At 37.4% G+C, this 15812-nt stretch overlaps 1 protein-coding gene and 1 pseudogene across 2 annotated transcripts in view; one reads left to right on the forward strand and one right to left on the reverse strand.

Moving 5' to 3' along the window:
- Zfand3 (zinc finger AN1-type containing 3) overlaps window positions 1-15812 on the reverse strand; it is a 328149-nt gene that overhangs the window by 286061 nt on the left and 26276 nt on the right. The gene's annotated exons all lie outside the window — the stretch shown is intronic.
- On the forward strand, window positions 8914-10426 carry LOC101956905 (dual specificity protein phosphatase 10 pseudogene; annotated as a pseudogene).

Consider the following 15812-nt stretch of genomic DNA (forward strand, 5'->3'; position numbering starts at 1 on the left):
TCAAATGCATTCTACTGTAAAATAAATAAATAAAAAGAAAATTACTAATAAATAGCTACTATTTTTTTTATTAATTGACCAAATAAAGTAGGACAAGTTCTAATATGCAATGAAAGTTTCAAAAACCCCTCTTAAGGACCCATACAAGTATCTCAATGGTGTGCCCTTTCGGGCACAACCACCCGTCGGTAATCCCTTCTTTCACTCGTCTAAAAATGCAACAGATGCTATACAGAAACAGGTAACTCAAGACCGTATCTCTAATTCACTACCAGTCAATGCCTTAACTGAGCAGCTGTCAGCTGGAAGCTTAGGACCACAGGTCCTTAACAGAGAAAACCAGAGTGACACGGCCACTTTTGTATTTCCATTTCTGATTCATTAGAATTTTTCATGCAGAAAAATATGAATGTTGCTTTAACATCTTTCCATCTGTGATTCACCCATAGCAAGCAAGTTTCACAACGAGATTGAATTTGCTTCTTTACTGCACAACATGTACTTCATTTCAAAGCACACAAGGAAATACAAGTCTTTCAAGTCTATTAACAGAACTACAAAAAAAAATAAAAGGATAGGATTTTTCTTTTTTAAATTAGGTTTGCCATCCAGCTGCCAAGCCAATTATGTCTATGCATCTTCTTTTGTGTCCCTTAAAACTACACATTTGACTTTGTCTAGGACAAACATTAAACAATTAAGATAAACAAGCTTTCTCCATGAATGGAGTAATCGTCTTTGTGAATATCCCAGATCCTCAGTAAAGCAGCCCATGTTTCAAGTCTTTTATGGACAAGTTCCTAAATGGTTTAGTGAATTTCTTATCTGACCTTACTATTATTGAAAGTTAGTGACCACAGAGATATCTATCTCTGAGATTTATTGTGTTAAAGTAAAAATAAGGACTTCTTTTCTTTAAATGACAGAAAATTCAAAGGTCACTGGATAATACATTACCAAGTACAGTACACTAGTATCTCAGATATGTCTGTCCTCAATTGTCTGCTTTCACCAATCTTTAAGAGCGTACTACAAAAATCATTGTGTGATGACCTAAATTTTTAATCAAGAAACCAACAAAACTAGCTTTATCATGACTACTTTCTGGATAAACTGTTCTATAATTCCAAACCTCTCTTTAATTCCAAGAATTCAAAAATATTTAGACATTCTAATAATTCTTGAAAATTAAGAAGGCATCTACTGGTTTAATTCTTTTCACATTACTAATCATCTAAGAAAAGGAGAAGGTTATCAAGACAATTAGAATTCCCAAAGTACCACATCACACAACAATACTGAGCAAACTACAGACCAACCCAACCTAACTTTATTATACCACTCTCAAAATCTAATTTAAGAAATTTTAAAAGATACAAAAATCAAAGAACAATAACCTCATGTAATCATTCTTTAATACATTTCTTCTAAAGCCCCCCTCTCTAGCTGAATAATTCCAACCAACTCTTCCACCATCACCCTACTGCTCAGAGAGCTACTGCTCTCCCAAAGTTAAGACAGAGTTATCATTAGAGATGTGGCTTTGGGGTACCACAGACCAAAAAAGTAAATCAGCCAGAGATTAAGGAAGAATAAAGGGTGAAAGTCCTACTCTCAGTTTCATAAATTGTAGTAAAGACAAATCACTGCACCCAGCATTCTATCTCTAACCTGCATAAGACCACATAGTATGACCCACTACTATCCAAAGGGCACTCTCCATTCCCAGTGGCAATTCCCTTCTCTATTTCCTCAGTACCTACAAAGCTTTAAAACAGTTGTCCTTTTTGTTCCTAGCCTCCAGCTAAACTCTGAAATCAATATATTTTCTCCACTTAAGCTGCTCAGGCTATATCCCAACCCATATAATTTCATTTCACATAAAAATTTGTTCAAAGATATAGCAGTACAGATATTGCAATGCATATGAATATGTACTTTCTAAATTTTCAGCAAGAGAAATTCTTCAGTTACACAGAATAACATGCTGAAGTATAAATATAGTTTAAAAGGTGTAATTTCAAAAGAGAAAACATTTATTTGAAATTATTTACAAGTCATATTTTATATATATTGGGGGGAGATACACACACACACACATCTATATAATTTTCTAGAACTGGTCTTTACATAGTTCCCAGATCCTTAGTAAGACTACTGCCTTTCTTAAATATTCTTCCTCTTGTCCCATAGGGAAGAAGAATCTTCCAGGAAAATCTGTAATCATTCCCATGTAGAACTACAGTAATTACTATACAATACTAGAAACCTTCATTCTGTTTATCTCAGATCCTCCAGATAAGTATGAAATTATGGAGATCATCTGGTAAGAACAGAAAGAGAATTTGTCTACATATGCAAATGCAGAAAGAAAGGAAGACAGATTCAGGCCTTCAAGGCAAAACTCCATTTAATTTTTTATTTAAATTCAAAAGAAATCCAGACACCGTGGTATTACCTATCATCCTGGCAGCTTGCGAAGCTAAAACAAGAGGATCACAATTTCAAGGCTAGCCTCAGCAATTCAACAAGGCCCTAAGCAACTTAGTGAGAAAGTGCCTCAAATTTTTTAAAAAAGAGCTAGGACATAGCTCAGTGGTAAAGTCCCTAGGTTCAATCCTTAGTATCCAAAAAATAAATAAGTTCAGAAGCATAAAGTTGTCACTAATCCTAACTTGTCAAGGTACCCACCTCATAAATCTGGCAAACATTTACCCTAATGACTGCATGGAAAATAAAAATCTCCATTTAAATCCTCAGTAATATAGAAAAACTTCAAACAAAATACATATATTACAGGCCAATTCAACCAAAAATACAGACAATTCTTGAATTTTAATTGGACTAAACAAACTTCATTTTTATTACATGTGAACTACTACAACTCAAAGCACCTATTATATATAAATTATGAATTGCAAACCCAATTACATTCAAATTTTTAAAACAAAAGCTGTCATAAAAACCATATATGCTATTCCAATCTGACTTTTTTAAAAAAGGAACACCTTTTAAAAACACTATCAATTTAGTCAGTAATGTCTTAGCCAAGAGGCAAGCTGCTTCTGAAAGAGAATGAAATTTTGTCTTTAATTAGTTGGTTTACACTGGAAAAGAAAGGAAGCCTTCTACTGAGTACAATAAAGTAACAAAATTATATTTAAACATTTTCATTTCAAAATTAATTGTTTTAGGCATATTTTATACTGGCAAACTTAATCACACCATTTTTTCCTTTTTTCCATCCACCCATCATATATTTTTGTATGTCTATTATATCTCAAGCACTATAAATACAGTAGCAAAAAAGTTAAGACACACAGCATGCCCTGACAAAGTTTCACATATGTTATTAATCCAACCCATCCACATGTTTTAGACAGACACAATTTGACCTGACAGAATTCAGCAATCAGTTCAAATACTATTTGTCTTGGACTGCTTGGTCTACTTACCTTTCAAAAACAGATGACTGTCCAACCTGGTTAGGCATTTATTATATATAATCAAAGCCATGATGACTTGCTTATTTGAATATATGTTTAAGAAATTGTTTAGTTAAACTAGGATGGCAAAATCTAAAACTTTTCAACAATAACACCACAAAAGGTCATCATCAGAAATCAAAATATTAACTTAAACAAGAAACAAAATTAAAATTACACAAAATTTGTTTATGCCATTCCCTCCTTGAGCACATTCTTAAAAAATAACTCCAGAAGCTGTGGGGAAGAGAGTGTGGGTAGCTCAATAGTAGAACCCTTGCCTGACATTTGAGAGGCCCTGGGTTTCATTCCCAGCAACATATAACTCTGAGACCATAGCCTAACCCAGCATTAGAAAGAAACATGAGATCAACTTTCCCATTCCTGGGGGTGAGAAGGGCGCATAAAGCCGAAGAACATACACAGTGTATTTTCTCTTTTCTATACCTACACCAAGTATAGCAAGCAGTTCAATAAAAGTTTAACAAGCTCTAAAAACAGTGAAACTTTGAATAAAGCTCCAGTTACAGAGCATGAAAACCATACATAATACCTATGTTCCATGATCCTATCAAAATCTTTCTATAGTTAACAGCCACACTTCACCTACAGCCAGATAAAAAAGCCTGTAACTCCATAACTAAAACTGAAATGCTGAGTTTTAATTCCACAAATCATACTGTGTATAACATTCATCATGCTATTTAACAAGAACTGCTCTGAATTTTACGTGACATTTCACTAGCATATAGTTAGATCCCAAGCAGAAGATAAGCTCTGAATACTCACATAGCAACATCATGTCCTATGTCCACACCAACACCTACATAGCAACATAATGTTCTATGTCCATGCCAACACCTATCAATACTCTATAGGTAATTAAATGCCATAAGAATTAATGATCAAGTGGGGCTGGGGTTGTGGCTCAGCCGTAGCACACTTGCTTGCCTAGCACGTGCAAGGCACTGGATTGGATCCTCAGCACCACATAAAAATAAATAAATAAAGGTACTGTGTCCAACTACAACTAAAAAAATAGAGTTAGAGAAGATAATACTAAGTGAAATCAGCCAATCTCAAAAAGCCAAATGCCGAATATTTTCTGTGATATAAGGAGGCTGATTCATAGTGGGGTAGGGAGCGCGTGGGAGAAATAGATGAACTCTAGATAGGGCATATGGATGGGAGTTGAAGGGAGGGGGCATTGGGTTAGAAATGATGGTGGAATGTGATGGACGTTAATATCCAAAGTACATGTATAAAGACACGAATTGGAGTGAATATACTTTGTATACAACCAGAGATATGAAAAATCGTGCTCTATATGTGTAATAAGAACAGCAATGCATTCTGCTGACATATAAATAAAAAAACTAATTAAAAAAAGAATTAATGATCAAATGAAGACACTAAATTACTGGCTGCTGTTTTGAAAAAAGAAACTAGGTAAAAATAGTAGCTATGGTGACTGGCCCCTACAAACAGAGATTTTAGATACGTGCCTATCTAAAATCTAGTTTACCTTAAAAAAAAAAAAGCTAAATTAATATTCTCTGAACATTAAATGACGTGGCAAGCAAGTCACAAACAAGGACATACATAAAGCAGTCACTTGCTTCTGCAAAATGCTGACACCTATAATTTTAGCCACTTTTAGAGAATATAAATTTTGACAAATATTCTCTGGATTGAATTAGGATTCCGCTTTTTATTAACCCATTTTGTTTCTAAAGAGTCAGCCAGCAGGGGGAGGGACAAGTTCATATACACTATAGTACCAAATACTTTGGCTAACAAATTTTTGAAAGACTGGGGTTTTTTTAACTTCTGAATATTGGCCTTAAGAATTACTGGAGTCAATGTGTTTTAAAATTATGGTATTTTATAAAATTATTTGTTCTTTAGCATATAAACATTCCATAAAATTCTTACTTCTTAACCAAAGTCCTTCAGGGATACAGATATATTCCAAATAAAATATAAACATATATCGTTTTCAAAGACAGAAAAATAAATCAATATTAACCAAAATTGAACTGACAAAGGGAAAAAAGCTTCTACATTCTAAAATATTACCCAAATTGACTAAGATACAAGGCCAGCCCCATTGTGCCCACAGCCATTCATCAATTTAATCCTTAACTATTACTGGCACTGAATCCTTATCCACGGTCTCCAGACTGCTGCTATCATGGCCTTCCCCAAAAAGAAAACTTCATTTCTAATGCATGACCATAAAATACATCGGAAAATAGATGGGAACTTGCAAGTTAATATTTTGGAGTCATGATTTAATAATCAGCAGAGTTTCTATTGATAACCATAGACTACATGGCAATAAATGGTATCAAAGGTGGGTAGAGAGGACAAGGAGATCAGTAACTGAAAAAGTTTTAGTCCAAATTAGCAAACACAGACTACTCAGATAAAATTTACTCTTAAGCAAAAATGCCAGGATTGCCTTTAACAGAAATGAGAATAAATTTATATATAGATGTCCTCTGTTCAGCTTAAAAAGTATTAATTAATATACATTAATATAATTAATTGATCCTTCCAAGAACTCTGCTGTAAAGCAAGTAATGCCTATTTTACAATTAATGGAATTGAGATGTGGGGAGATTGTTTTATTTGACGTAACAAAACTAACAAGTATAGGACAACATGTTAACTTCAGCTTTATGTCTCCAAAGTCAAAATTCTTTGCATCAAAACACATTGTCTTGAGGCCAGGGCTAAAATACATGTGTATTAGAAATGTAGTTGACCTGCTTCTACAAATATGTACTTTTTTTTCTTTTCTATTTCTGTATGTGTTCATAGGGATGGAATCCAAGCACTCTACCACTGAGCTACATCCCCCGCCCTTATTATTTTGAGACAGGATCTCAGTAAGTTGCCCAGCTGGCCTCAAACTTGCTATCTTCCTACCCCAGCCTCCCAAGTAGCTGGGATTACAGGCACATGCCACCATGGAATATGGTGTGACACCAAGGGGTATTTTTTTAATAATACATATATGAATAAAAAAAGTCAATGTGACATGCACAATGCTGGCCCTAGTAGTAAAATGTTCTTGATCTTCCTGTCCCAAGAAATGACAATGTAGTTACTAGTTGATATGACTTGTCCCCTTCAAACCTCATGTTGGAATTAAATTCCCACAGTGAGGTATTGAGAGAGTGAAAATGTAAACTGACTATGGTGTTTGGAAGTGAGGACTTTGGAAGGTAATAAGGATTATATAAGGTCATAAGAGTAGATCCCCCATGACTGAATATAGGTGGTTTTATAAGGAGAGAGAGATCAAAGAATATACATACTCCATCTCACCATGTGATCTCTCCCTCTTGCATATACTTCCACCTCTGTGATACTATTCACCATAAAGTCCTTGCCAGCACCAAAACCTTTGCTCCTCCAAACTGTGAGCTAAATAATACTTTTTTTCTTTTTCCCCACTCCCTAGGTACTGAGGATTGAACCCACTGACCTACATCCTTACCCTTTTTATTTTTGTTTTTTTTTTTTATTCTGAGACAGTGTCCTGCTAAACTGCCCAGGCCGGTCTCAACCTTGCAATCCTCCTGTCACAGCCTCCTAGAGTCACTGAGATTACACACATGCGCCATCACACCCAACTTAAACCTATTTTCCTTATAAAGTTCTTAGCCCCAAGTATATCAGGACAGTAATGGAATACAGACTTACACACTGGCAAAATCCAAAAAAAGCAATTGCAGCAGAACACCATAAACACAGAAGAACTGATTGGGCATTATTATCTCCTTCAAGGAGTAAGTACATTGGTCTTTCAAAGCACAATACAAAGAACTCTTTTAAAAAACAACTTAAATTTTTATAGTTTTTCTTTACTTGGTTAAACAAACTAGGTTTTACTCACACTCAAAACAGAGTACTTTGCAACACATGTCCGCCATTTGTGGTCATACTAAGACAACATATATATAACAGGATATGTTTTATAATCAGTGTTCCACTTTTCAGTCACATAGGTGAGAATAGAGTTTTCTGTTATATACTTGCAAATAAAAATTTTTAAGAAAAAACTACTTCCTTCCACTGTCAGAAGCCATCCTCTTACATCTCAAAAACGACATCTCAAAGGTGTATTACTCCTCACCCTGCTCAAATTTTAGTTTGTTTTCTTTTAAATCATACACAAACTACTCTTTACTTCAAACATAACTCTTCTCACCAATACATGCTGGCATTCCGGTGAAGAGCCTCAAAGGCCTTCAGTACCTGAGCAAACCAGCTACAATCTACTCAGAAAAAGAGCCCCACAGTAGGGTATTCCAGCACAAAGGTACCTGTGTCTATTGGAGAAGACAATCATGCTATTCTGGTTGTGCGAGACTGAAACAGGGTTGCTGTTCCTCCCAAAGGCAAATATAGGCTAATTGAACATCTAGGGTGACTATACAAGGAATGGTAACAAATTTATCCACAGAGACACTCTCATAAACATGGCATAGAAAGAGGGGACCACCAGAGTTGAGGCAGTACCATGCAAGTGTTTCTAAGGTTCTCTCCATGAGAACTACTCTATATCCTAGTCTGAGAAGTTACAGGACCCAGAACAAATGCACAGATAATAAACAGACATTATCCAAAGCTACCCCTCAATAAAGCCCCATTCCTGAAGTTATATTTTTTCCTCACAATCCTAAAAAAATCTAATACAAGTGACCTACTTCTCTAGACAGACCAACATGTTCACTTATCACACCTATCTGACCTGGTCATTTAGTATCCAAACTTTCATACAACCCATTATGCTCCACCATGGAGTAAAAGTGAAGTTATGACCCTTCCTATTACCCAACTCCTCTTATCATAATCATCCATAATAATCCTGCACTGCGAACTATGTTGCTGCTGGAGATCAATGAAGCCAAGTGAACGGGGGCTGAATGTGACAGTCCATAGCTGAAGCCAAGCACCAGATGGTGGAGGGCTGCTGAGAGTCATAGCCAAGTAGGAATGACGCATGGCAATTTCCTTGTCAGCCTACCTAATGTTGCTTAGAGGGAGGACTCTCCATTGTGGAAATGGGCTTGCCTTGGACCCAGGTCATTTGCAGTGACATTGCATGAATGTTTGAGAGTTTTGATTTGAAAGGTGACCTTGCTCAGGGATTAGGGTGGATCCGGGTTTGGGGTGGATCCTGCTGGGAATAGGGCGTATCCTGCTGCCTCAGGCGCCCCCCTCCTTGAGTTCCCGTTGAGTTCTCCCAGGATTCAGAGGGTATTTGGTACGCAGAGCCCGGTGGAGGGTGTATTTTCCCCAGAAAGTGTAGAGTGCCGGTGAGAGTTCAGGAATAAAAGAGTTGCTGTTTGAATCTACAAGGCTTTTGTGGTGACTCGGTTATTTTGTGCCCAGCCAGACTGCGGCAGAGGGCTATAGTTATTTATGAAACTCTTGAGTTCTTCTTGAATTGCCAGTTTTCAGCCTCCTCATGCCTCCGTCTCCTTTAGACGACAGGGTAGTAGTGGCACTACTCAGGATCTCAACGTTTGTTTAGACTCTAGCTCTTGGCTCTGCCACTCCAGGCAGCAATAGCCACCGTCCTGTCATCATCACCACAGTAGTGTCTCTCAAGACTGCGAATCTGACGTATATGCGCTCATCCAGTGGCTCTGCCCACTCGCTGAATTGTGGATTCAGCAGTGCCAGCTGCTGCACTGTGGCAACCTACGACAAGGACAATCAGACCCAAACTCATGCCATCACTGCTGGCACTGCCACCACCGCCACTAGAACCTCTACCACCTGCCCTGCTAACCAGATGGTCAACAAAAATGAGAATAATTTTAATTCCATCAGGTGGGGTGGGTAGCCCTGTGTCAGGGACCCCAAGCAGCTAGCCAGCATCAAAATAATCTACCCCAATGACCTGGCAAAGAAGATGACTAAATGCAGCAAGAGTCACCTGCCAAGCCAGGGCCCTGTCATCATTGACTGCAGGTCCTTCATGGAATACAACAAAAGTCACATCCAAGGAGCAGTCCATATTAACTGTGCTGATAAGATCAGCCGGCGGAGACTGCAGCAAGGCAAGATCACTATTCTAGACCTGATTTCCTATAGGGAAGGCAAGGACTCTTTCAAGAGGAACGTTTCCAAAGAAATTATAGTTTATGATGAGAATACCAATGAACCGAGCCGAGTGATGCCCTCCCCAGCCACTTCACATAGTCCTCGAGTCCCTGAAGAAAGAAGGCAAAGAATCTCTGGTGTTGAAAGGTGGACTTAGTAGTTTTAAGCAGAACCATGAAAACCTCTGTGACAACTCCCTCTAGCTCCAAGAGTGCGGGGAGGTGGGGGGCGGTGCTTCTGCGGCCTGGAGCTTGCTACCTCAGTCTGTCCTCACACTCCTAAGGATCGAGAATGCAGAGCTGACGCCCATCCTGCCCTTCCTGTTACTTGGCAAGGAGCAGACGGAGGACCTGGACACCATGCAGCAGCTGAACATCAGCTACGTCATCAACATCTCTTCAATTACAAGTGACTGCAAGCCACCGACAGCAATAAGCAGAACCTGCGGCAGTACTTTGAAGAGGCTTTTGAGTTAATTGAGGAAGCTCACCAGTGTAGGAAAGGGCTTCTCATCCACTGCCAAGCCAGCGTGTCCCGCTCTGCCACCATTGTCATCACCTACTTGATGAAGTACACACGAATGACCATGACTGATGCTTACAAATTTGTCAAAGGCAAGCGACCAATATTTCTCCAAATCTTAACTTCATGGGGCAGTTGCTGGAGTTTGAGGAAGACCTAAACAATGGTGTGACGCCACCCATCCTTATGCCAAAGCTGATGGGTGTGGACACGGTCATGTGACAGTGATCAGGGTGGAAAAGACTGCTGCTCTCCTTTGGGGGGATCGATAAAGGAAGAAGGATGGGTTCTGGGGGGGGGGTTATTTTTTTTTTCCTTTTTTTTTTTTGGTTGGGGTAAAGTTTGTGAATGGAAACAAACTTGTTTAAAGACTTTATTTTTAACAAGTGTGAGAAGACTATAACTTTTGATGCCATTGAGATTTACTTCCCACAAACTGACAAAGCAGGGAGGCTAAAGAGGTCTTTTTTTTTTTAAGCCAACAATAAAAATATAATAAAACTTGTTTCTCCCCCTTTTCCTTTTAAGTTTTTTGTAGAGTTTATGACTCAATAATCTATGCAGGTTCATAGACCTAAGATCCCATATACAACATTTAAAAAGAACCAAAAGTTAGTAGAAAAGACATTGAATCATGAAGACCTAGGAGCCCCTGGGCCATCCATATAGGAAATAAAAATCCAACCAAATCAAGCCCTGCTGTGCTCCTTGGTGCAAAGAGAAGATCAGGGGAGTTTGAGTGGACTAAGAACCCTTCACATATTCTTTAAAGAAATAAAGAATAGGGCTGGGGATGTGGCTCAAGCGGTAGCGCGCTCGCCTGGCATGCGTGTGGCCCAGGTTCGATCCTCAGCACCACATACAAAGATGTTGTGTCCGCTGAAAACTAGAAAAAATAAATATTAAAAAATTCTCTCTCTCTCTCTCTCTTAAAAAAAAAAAAGAAATAGAGAATAGTGTTTTATGCTCTGGACTTTTCTTTCCCCCTCTCTGGGTTTAAGAGACTTTTTGAAATAGCAAGGAACTGACTGACCGTTATACCACAGGCCTTCACTGGCTCTTGTGCAATAATATGGTGTTTTGAGTGTGCAAACAAGTTAGAGCTGGCAAGTGAATGATAGACAAATAGTGCAAAGTTGCCAGCTTGGAGATAGAAAGAAATTCAACAATTACTTTCCTCCCCACCTTTTTCCGTTTTTTTTTTGTTTTGTTTTTGTTTTTTTATTCTGGTTATAGTATCATAAACCTTGTTACATACATATATCAGAATATTTTTAAAAATGACAAAAATTTATTGAAAAATATTTTTCACAAAAAAAGCAAAACACACAAAAACTTTGTGTTTCTTAAGTGAAACTCAAAAAATAATAATAATAATAATAATAATAATCCTGAGCTGCATGACAAGTCAATTCCTTCAAGACTTCCTTAACTGATCAAAATGACCCTAAAAATACTTATTTCTCTATGACACCTCCATGTATTAATTTGTTCTATAAATCACACATTTTGATAAACTATCCACATTCAGTCCAACTTATAAGAAGACCTGCAGAAATTGCTTTGTACTTAATGTTATTTCAAATTTGCTAAAGATCTAATTTTATTTGCTTTAAAAAGAGACCTTTAGGGGCTAGGGTTGTGGCTCAATGGTAGAATCTTTGCCTAGCATGCATGAGACACAGGGTTCAATCCGCAGCTACCATATAAATATAAAATATTGTACCCACTTAAAAATAATTTTTTTAAAGAGAGCCCTTTATTCCCATATGGTCTGACTGGCATATTTTACAATTTTTTCCAAAGTACCATGTTCTTCACATTCACTTATATATAGCACTTTTTCCCCACTACAAAGCATCTACCCCAAATTCTTCCATCTTGTGTGTTCTGCTTCCATATAGTCTAACATAGTATTTTACCCTTACAAGTGAACAGTGTTAACAGACATATTTACCAGAATCAGATTCTGAAGGATACCTAAAAATTAGATATTTTTTTATTACTCCATTATCTGAATTTTCTATTACAGTTGTACAGACATGTCAAAAGGACATTTATTACCAAAGATTTTATTTTAGCTATGAAATTCACTATGCTAATTAAAACATTAAATACAGTCTTACCAAAATATTATATATAAAAAAAATAAGAGGGGCTGGGATATGTATAGCCCAATGACAGAGCATTTGTCTGATATACACCAGGGTTCAATTTCTCCTACCACAAGGGGAAAAAAGAAATGGGGGGTGATGTATTTTCATCATTTAAAAGTGGGCAGTAAACAAAAGGCACAATATCAAGAGAACACAAACTGTGCCTTAGGAGTTTAGAATTAAAAAAAAAAAAAACAAAAGACACAATCTTAGGTACATACAAAAAGTATGGAGGGGAGGGTGCCCCTAAATAAAGGGAGACAAGGGAAGACGTAAGTCAGCAGGTGTTATTCACTCCATTAAACAGGTGGAGTTCTGAGTATAATCTGAAACAGTCAGAAAAAGATATATGCTGAACACTCAAAGAAGCAGGTATTTGGCACAGTGAGAAATGGAATTGCAGGTGAGTAGAAAGGAGAATAACATGAATCCAAGAAAAATGCTTCTATGAAGAGCCACCGTTATGGTTTAGATGTAGTTTAACCAAAGGGTTCATGTGTTAGAAGCTTGGTCCCCAGTATGGTGATATTTAAAGGAGGTAAAACTTTTAAGCAGGAGCCTTTAATGGGAGTTAGTAAGGTCATCAGGGGCACTGCACTCATAAGGGACTAAGGTAGTTCTCATGGGATCATGAGTTAGATCTCAGGAATGTGACTTGTTATAAAAGAGACTCTTTCCACACTCTTCCTGACTTGGCCCTGTGATTCCTCCTTCTTGTATGCACTCCCACCACCACAATGTCATTGACCAGATATGCCAAAGCCAAAAAGGGCTCTTACCAGAACCAGAGCCAGAGCCAGACTGCTTAGACTTTTCAGAATCCAAAACTGTAAGCTAACTAAACCTTTTTTACTCAGACTCACATAGTCAGTTACAGTAACAGAAAATGAATTAATATATCATGCAAGACAGCTGACAATAAAAAAGAACAGGCAATAGGACTGGGGTTGTAGCTCAGTGGTAGAGTGCTTGCCTTGCATGCGTGAGGCCCTAGGTTCGATCCTCAACACCACATAAAAATAAATAAATAAAAATAAAGATATTGCGTCCTGGGCTGGGGATGTGGCTCAAGCGGTAGCGCGCTCGCCTGGCATGCGTGCGGCCCGGGTTCGATCGATCCTCAGCACCACATACAAAGATGTTGTGTCCACCGAAAACTAAAAAATAAATATTGAAATTCTCTCTCTCAAAAAAAAAAAAAAAAGATATTGCGTCCATCTACAACTAAAAAAAATATTAAAAAAAAAAAGAATAGGCAATAAAGAGAACCAATATCAGATACAAAAAAGAAGGACAAGGTTTGAAAGAGGAAGAGAAAAAAATGATAAAGGATTACATATCATACCCAAGTGTGGTATCAGCACTCAAGAAAGGTATGTGCAGGACTGGAATGTAGCTCTGTGGTAGAGGGCACACCTACTACACATGACGCACTGGGTCCAACCTCTAATACCAAAAATAAAATGTCATTTTGTTTTGCTTTATCTTGTTTAGACTATCATACACAAGATCCTAAATTCAATCCCCAGCACTACCAAACAGGGGAGAGGAGATATATGCAATATTAAGTCTGAATTAGAACAACATCATTATTTACCAAGTTTCTATTGAGAAATAGTTAATCCTTAATGAATGAGGCAGCAATAATTACAAAGTATATTAACAAACTGTATAAATATACATTAGTTATGTGTGTACATATTACATAAAGTTTTATAGAAGCTCTATTTCAAAATGGAATCTAGATTTTACATTTATGAAGTCACTGCAGAAGAAAGAAAAGGAGAAGGGAAGAGAGAGAAAGAGGGAGAACAGAGAAAACTTTTCATTTGACCAATGAAATCAGAAGTATAAATATTCTCTCTCTCATCTTCAAATTTTTACCTATTGAAGGAAGAATGCCTGGTAAGAAAAAATTCCTAACATCAAAACAAATTTCTTTCCTTTCTCATTAGGCTCTAACTTTTGTCAAAGAATTAACATGCCCTCCAAAAAGCCAACAGTTGAATTCCATTATAGATACAAATTTGAACTGCCACAAAACCCAAAATTTATTTCCTCAGTGCAATCTTCCAAAAGGTAGGATTGTAGACTATTAATATCAGAGATGATCACCCAAAGAGTAAAAGGAAGAAAAGGTAATTAATAAGCACACACATCATAATCCAACGAGGTCTCAAATGAACTGTTATTTTTATCCTGTAAACCTCAAACTTCCAATAATTTTATCTTTAAACTGAGTAACTGGTGAGCTTCTGATCATCATGAAACAATTAAAAGTGATAAGATTTTGGGCCAGCCTACTTCTCACAGTCCCCGCCAAACAAGAACTTCCCCTGACTAAATTATTTTTAATGAAACTGTTTCTTTGAATCAAAACAGTCTTAAATGTGTATAGGAAATAATGGAGGAGCACATACAAAACAACCAGTTATTTAGAGATACTCTATGGCATCGTTAGAGAGAGCTAGGACACTGTTTAGAGAAGATACAGTAAGAAACACCCTGTAGCCAAAAAAAAAAAAAAAAAAAGACAGGGAACTTCGAGGGGGAAAACTGAGAATTAAACAGAAGCAAGGAAATTTTGGCTAAAACAACAGTGATTTGACCTTGTTCATGGCTCTGAGGCCAAAGCAAAAACCGCCAGATTTTTTCAAGGCCCTGAGAATTTAATAAAGACACTGACCTCTGCTCAATGAGAAGTGACAAAAGTTCATGGATCTAATGATATACCTGATTTGTATGTAATTTAGACCTTAAGACTTAATCACATTATTAAAATAATTTATGCCTTTCAACTCTGCTGTAAATACTAAAAGAACCATCGGAAATAAAAGCAACCACCCTAAATTCTAGAACTCTTGAAAACAAGACTTTTTACCTGTTCCATATCCCTGCTGACACTCTGAATGTTAACAGAAATTTACTCCCAAAGAAGTTAAACAAATAAAGCAAAAGCAAGTGAAAACTTTTAAAACTTTCAAAAAATTTTAAGGGACTGCTTTACAATCCTTTGGTGGTCTCCCAGTAACACTATTTCCCAACGGTCTCAAATTTAACCATTCATCATGGACTTCTTTAAGGGGGCATTATTTCAGTTTTAGACTATACCCCATTTTATACTTTCTGCCCCCACTAAATAACTACCACCCAGTAGATGTGTCACCCTCATGCAGACTACAGGGAGGACAGGAACTAGATGCCCACTACCTACAGCCATGTCTGACGCAAAGTAAACAGAGTATGTCAGTCTGACTTCACTCCCAATCTTGTTCCCAAGCTAGGTGTTTTTTTTTTTAATATCTATATTTTGTTTTGGGGTTTTGTTTTATTTTTATGTGGTGTTGGGGATAGAACCCAGAGCCTCATGCATGCTATGCAAATGTTTTACCACTTAGCCACAACACCGGCTCCCCAAGCTAGGTTTGTAAAAGGCTATTGATCAGGCTGGGGATGTGGCTCAAGCGGTAACGCGCTCGCCTGGCATTCATGGGGCACTGGGTTCAATCCTCAACACCATATA

This window comes from Ictidomys tridecemlineatus, chromosome 8, assembly GCF_052094955.1.
Source record: "Ictidomys tridecemlineatus isolate mIctTri1 chromosome 8, mIctTri1.hap1, whole genome shotgun sequence".
In the NCBI taxonomy this organism is placed as follows: domain Eukaryota; kingdom Metazoa; phylum Chordata; class Mammalia; order Rodentia; family Sciuridae; genus Ictidomys; species Ictidomys tridecemlineatus.